Below are 6,211 nucleotides of genomic sequence, written 5' to 3' on the forward strand. Positions count from 1 at the left end.
AGGACTTGTCTGCCCTTAGTGGAGCGGGAGGAGAGTTGAAATGTTCAGCCACAGGACAGTGGGGTTGTTTGGTGCAGGTGTCCTGGAGAGGTTCTCTGAAACGTTCCACAAGGTGGTGTCCTGTCTCCCCAACCACATGGGATCAATGTTGATTTCGACAGTTTCCTCATTTCCCCTTCCCCTACCTTATCCCAGATCCAACCTTCCAACTCGGCACCACCCTCTTGAACTGTGTTACCTGCCCATCATCCTTCCCACCTATCTGCTCCAACTTCCTCTCTGACCTCTCATCATCACCCCCACCCCCTACCACCTTCATCTACGTATCGCATTCCCAGCTACCTTCTCCCCAGCCCTACCACCACCTATTTATCTCTCCACCCTTGGGCCACCCCCTCATCTCTGATTTTGCTTCTGCTTTAGTTGTGTTGGCAAGAATGAGGGGTAAAATTTGTATTCCACCAATATTATTTGGCCATTTCAAATGGTTTTTGGGTTAACTGGGTTCTCATCTGCCTCAAACTGATTCTCCGATTCCTTATAGCTGCACTTGTGATTATTCATCAGCAAGTTATGCGTATGTATTGCAGTACTGCGCATCACTGAATATGATGGAAGACAAGGAAAAAGGAAGATCATGCAAGGAAGGGGTGTTGGAGTTACCTGATGGAACTAGACATGGGTTGGCAGTACCTTCCATTCTGCCTTCAATCCTAATTGCGACCAAGGTGGCACTTTGCACTGCTACCTCACAAGCGCCAGAGACCTGGGTTCAATTCCCACCTCAGGCAACTGTCTGTGTGGAGTTTGCACATTCTCCCAGTTTCTGCGTAGGTTTCCTCCGGGTGCTCTGGTTTCCTCCCACAGTCCAAAAATGTGCAGGTTAGGTGTATTGGCCATGCTAAATTGCCCGTAGTGTTGGGTGAAGGAGTAAATGTAGGGGAATGGGTCTAGCTGGGTTACTCTTCGGAGGGTTGGTGTGGACTTGTTGGGCCGAAGGGCCTGTTTCCATATTGTAATTAATCTAATCTAATCTAATACAGGAAGCTATCTCGCAGACATTCCACTATGTATCTGAGCTGCCCCATTTATAAAAGCCTGATGGGTATTCAGGGCCCCAAGAAAGTGGGTGCAAATTACTTCAACATTAGTAATTGTCCTCTTAGAAACATCTCGGACTTTTTATTTGCTTAGCTATTTGCTTCTTCTAAGTTGTCAATAAGACAGTCCAACCAATTTCTTGTCCTACCTATGTCATATCTCAGCCATATCACGTGTTATTCGTTATTTCCTATTACTGATTGTTCTGAGAAGGTGATGGTGAGTCTTCTCAAATCATTTTATTTCACATCAAGAAGTGAAATTGTTAATGGTAACATTGTCGCTAGCTTTGTCCTCCTAGTTTGTAGCGTTAACAGACTTGAGAGGTGTCTAAAGGCCAGAGTGTTCCTGACCATGGATGAACTGTATTAGCCCATTTCATGGAAACATGGAAGACAGGAGTAGGAGTAGGCCATTCGACCCCTTGGGCCTGCTCCACCATTCAGTATTGTCATGGCTGATCGTTGAGCTCACTACTTTAATCCACCCTCCTCCATTATGCCTTGCTCTCTTTGCCGCAAGAGCTATACTACCTTCATCTTGAAAAACACATTATGTTTTGGCCTACATCACTTTCTGTGGTTGTGAATTTCACAGCCTCACCACTCTGTGGGTGGAGAAATTTCTCCTCATCTTGATCCAAATAGTTTTACGCCTTATCCTTTATCTATGACCCCTGGTTCTGGACTCCCCCACCATTGGGAACATCCTTCCTTCATCTAAACTGATAGTCCTGATAGAATTAGATAGGTTTCTATGGGATTCTCATTCATGTTTCTTCATATTCCCCCTCTCAAATTAGAATTTCCCTCATTCCGTGAGCTTACATCGCCATCCCCCAGGAATAAGTTCCCAAATCGCCTTCTCACAGCAGTGGTTCCATTTGCTCACCTGTCTTCCTTTCGTTAGTTTCTCTGAATCTGACAACTGATTGTGGCCCATCCCTCCTTGAAAGATAATTGGACAGTCCCAGATGAGATAATCTGGGGATGGGGGTGTGTTGACAAATCTTAGATGTCAATGTCTCTGGACAAGGGGCACATGCAGTTAGTGCCTGCGAATTGTGCCCTTGAGACATTTTTTGATGCTGATCAACATGGAAGTGCCTCACAGTACCCACTCTGACTTCCATGCCAAGAATTCTCTGCATCTAGTTTGTTTGGTGTGATAGGAAGCTACATATCAATGAGGTGTGTTGGGCCATCAATAAGGTGCTTAACAAATATTCATGCTCCTTGTTATCTAACAAGGATCTCAGGCAGTTGTATACAAGATGCTGCGAGATGCTCTCAATGTCAAGCTAGCCCTCATGAGACTTCCTGCACAGTTCTGTCACAAACTTCTCCATAATTTAGGCCCATGACCTTGAGCAATGTATAATTTTGTGGGAATGCCATTAGCTGGGTGATGTTATTAGATTTGTAAGTTTGTATGACTGAAGCTGGAAACAGTCAAAATGTTACTTTATTTGCTGAGCTATTTTGCTAACCACTGAGCCACCTCAGTGCCCACTTCAGACGTGAGTACTGATGGCTGGGGAGATGATGTGCAGCCGAGTGCGCATATCTAGCAGAATGTGATGGTTCCAGACCCAACTGTCCCTGGCAGCTGCCAACCAATCTACATGGGCAGCCAGTCCACTGCATACATGTTGCAGCTGGGTTCGCACAGCACAACTGCACATATCTGTTGGGTACTGTTGTTCCTCTCTGTGCATGTGGAGGAACTCTCTGAATGTGAACACCACATGTCTTCTCTGGCATGAGGCTGACGAGGTGTCCGGTCTCCGAGTGCCAGCGGTTTGGGCCATTTCTTCCTCGGCCAGCAGGGGTGCTATTGCAGTGAGGTGCTCACCAGATTGTGCACCCATATTTGATGGAAACTTGACAAACAGGCAAATGTAAATCCATTGCCAACACATGAAACCATATCAGCTTGTACAGAACATGCTTCTGGTCAGTAAAAATACAAGTACATAAAGCATTGCTTTACACATGGTAATTTCAAAAGCCAGCATAAGTTCTCAAGCAACTTGATGACTGGTATTTGTTAAGTTGTGTCTCCTGTTGCATTCTCATCTGAAAGGTTAGTGCCATACTTTAGTTCTGTCTCCCATTTCATGGCTTGACGGCTTGGTGTTAATTGCTTTATTAATTAAGACTTGAAAAGAGTCGGGGTGAGAAATGGGGGAAGACTTCCTTCACGAAACTTGTAACTACTTGGCGTTGTGCAATGATCTCACCTAGAAGCTAGAGGTAAACAAATTTTCCTGCAATTTGTCCACTTAAATTTCAGTCATCTAATATCCAAAATCTCTCAAAATCACTGCAGCTTCTCATAGATGGTCATAGATAATCTTGAGCATCTGAAGTGAAATCAGTCATAGTAACTCCAGGTAAATTTTCTCTCTGAGATGATCAGCAAGCTATAAGACCATTATAAATAGGAACTGGAGTAGGCCGTCCTACCCCTCAAGCCTGCTCTGCTACTCAGTAGGATCATTCCTCAAATCCACTTTTCTGTGTTTTCCCTCTAACCCTTGATACCCCTACTCATCAAGAATCTATCTGTCTCAGCCTTAAATATACACAAAGTCTCTGCCCCGCATAACATCCTAGGCTCGGAGTTCTAGAGACTCAGAATCCTCTGAGAGAAGAAATACCTCCTTATTTCTGCCTTAAACTGACACCCCTTTAATCTGAGATCATACAAACCTCACCATTTCCCAACCCTCTCAGGTGTCAGCCTTCATCCAATTCTACACTTTTGTCCATTCCTGATTGTATTTTCTCCAACATTAGTGGCTGTACTTTCAGTTGCTGAGGGGATTTTGTTGAATGCAGTCAAGGAGAATTAGGAGTAACTATTAGAGAATCCTAAGTCTTGATTTATGGAAAACGACAACTGAAGTGTGTGCCATTTAATGCCTTAGTGAAATTTTAAGAGGCTAATTCAATGACATCTTGTGGTGCAAAGTCAGAGCCCCTACCACTGGATTGAGAGGTTCAATTCCCACCTCCTCCAGACACGTATAATAACATTGAGTCATAGAATCATAGAGATGTACAGCATGGAAATAGACCCTTCGGTCCAACCCATCCATGCCGAATAGATATCCCAACCCAATCGAGTACCACTTGCCAGCACCCAGCTCAGTTCTAGAATTCCAGCCTAAGCATTTCAGTCTCTCTATCTTTCTTTACTCCTCTGAAAGACTCATTATATCCATCATTGTAGTTCAAACTTTGAGTCAACTGCTTTAATATGCCATTATGTGGCGTGGTGTCAAATTTTACGAAAATTCCTGTAAAGCATCTTTGGGCATTTTGCTACATTAGAGGTGCAACATAAATGATGATGTTGTTGTTGTGTGGCAATCCACACTGCCTATACGAAAAGGAATGGAATGTAGTAAACTGCACTGTCAGCATGAGCAAGGGACATTACAACAATTGGCTTACCTACAAAAACACAAGCCTTTTGTTTGGCCACTGAGGTTAGTCTTTAATTAAATTGTAATTGGGGAAAAAAATCTCCACAAAGACTATTCCAGTGTAGGATTATTTAGATAAAATGAATGCTTGATGCTTCATAGCTATTTATTTTAAAATATGTTGGCGTCGAGGTCAAAAGTATTTTGGCATCTTAAACTGTTGACAGAAGTCACACATGGCATGTTCCTTTTAGACAATATTTTGACCATCAATACAACTCCATGACCCCAATATTTAGAGTGTAGACATCTTCATTGTCCATCCTACAACTTTCAGCACACATAGCAGCCAGTGGCTGAATTAGCTGTTTACATATTTGGGAAAGAATGCAGTTCTCTTTACATAATAGTCTTGAAAGGTTTTTACTGAGCCACATATTGTTTTGGATGTTTCATTTAGTTGATCTTGAATACCAAATCATTAGAAAACAAATCAAAACACTACTGTGTCTTGACTGACATTTAAATGGACTGAACCTCTCGTTTTTACCTTGGCAGACCTGACTGTCAATGCCAAATAAACTAAAGGTTAAAGTTAATCCTAGAAATCTCATTCCAGTCTCCACAATGATAATCTCATTTCTTTTACTTTGAATATTGAATAAAAATATGTTGGAAATAATGATAATAATTCAATATTTCCATTGCACAGTGACTACAGGTGAAAAGGTTTCAGAAAATATTAAAAAAATTACGAGAAGCCTGTTCAGTATCTAGCGTTAAATTTGATTTGCTTATCTGACTGTAATCTTTATCCTTTTAATTTTATTTCTTATTTTCTAACTTATACTTAAGATAATGTAACTTCTTTAAAATTTCTCTATTTTGTATCTAAGATTTGTATTTAGGTACTTTGTACCTAACATGGCGCCATGAGGGATGACATTGTAAACTTTTCATTGTGCTCCTGTGCTTGAGTACACACTTTAATAAATTTCATTCTAATTCTAATTCTGAATTGTATTCTCCATCATTCTTTGGATTATTAATCTTCATAGCTCTCCAGTTGGTATTCATGGTACCTGGGAAAAGTACATGAATCCATGGAATGACGACTGGGAGGGGATTTTGTTGAATGTAGTCAAGGAGAATTAGGGGTAACTATTAGAGAATCCTACGTCCTGATTTATGAAAACAACAACTGAAGTGTGTGCCATTTAATGCCTAAAGTGCCACTTGAGCTTAGTGAAATTCTAAGAGGCTAATTCAATGGGATCTTGTGGTACAAAGTCAGAGTCCCGACCACTGGATTGAGAGGTTCAATTCCCACCTGCTCCAGACATGTGTAATAACATCTTTAAACGGGTTGATTAGAAAAATGAGTTAAAGAAAAGAGAACTCAAGTATATGAAAAAAGCTAGGAGACAGTCTGCTAATGCTGGAGATCAGAGTTGACAGTGTGTTGCTGGAAAAGCACAGCACGTCAGGCAGCATCCAAGGAGCAGGAGAATTGACGTTTTGGGCCAGAACCCTTCATCAGGAATGAGGCTGGGAGCCTCCGGGGTGGAGATACAAATGGGAGGGGGGGTGGGGCTGGGGAAAAGGTAGCTGAGAGTGCAATAGGTGAATGGAGGTGGGGGTAAAGGTGATATAACGGAGAGGAGGGTGGAGCGGATA

This window comes from Chiloscyllium plagiosum, chromosome 26 (genome assembly GCF_004010195.1).
Source record: "Chiloscyllium plagiosum isolate BGI_BamShark_2017 chromosome 26, ASM401019v2, whole genome shotgun sequence".
Taxonomy (NCBI): domain Eukaryota; kingdom Metazoa; phylum Chordata; class Chondrichthyes; order Orectolobiformes; family Hemiscylliidae; genus Chiloscyllium; species Chiloscyllium plagiosum.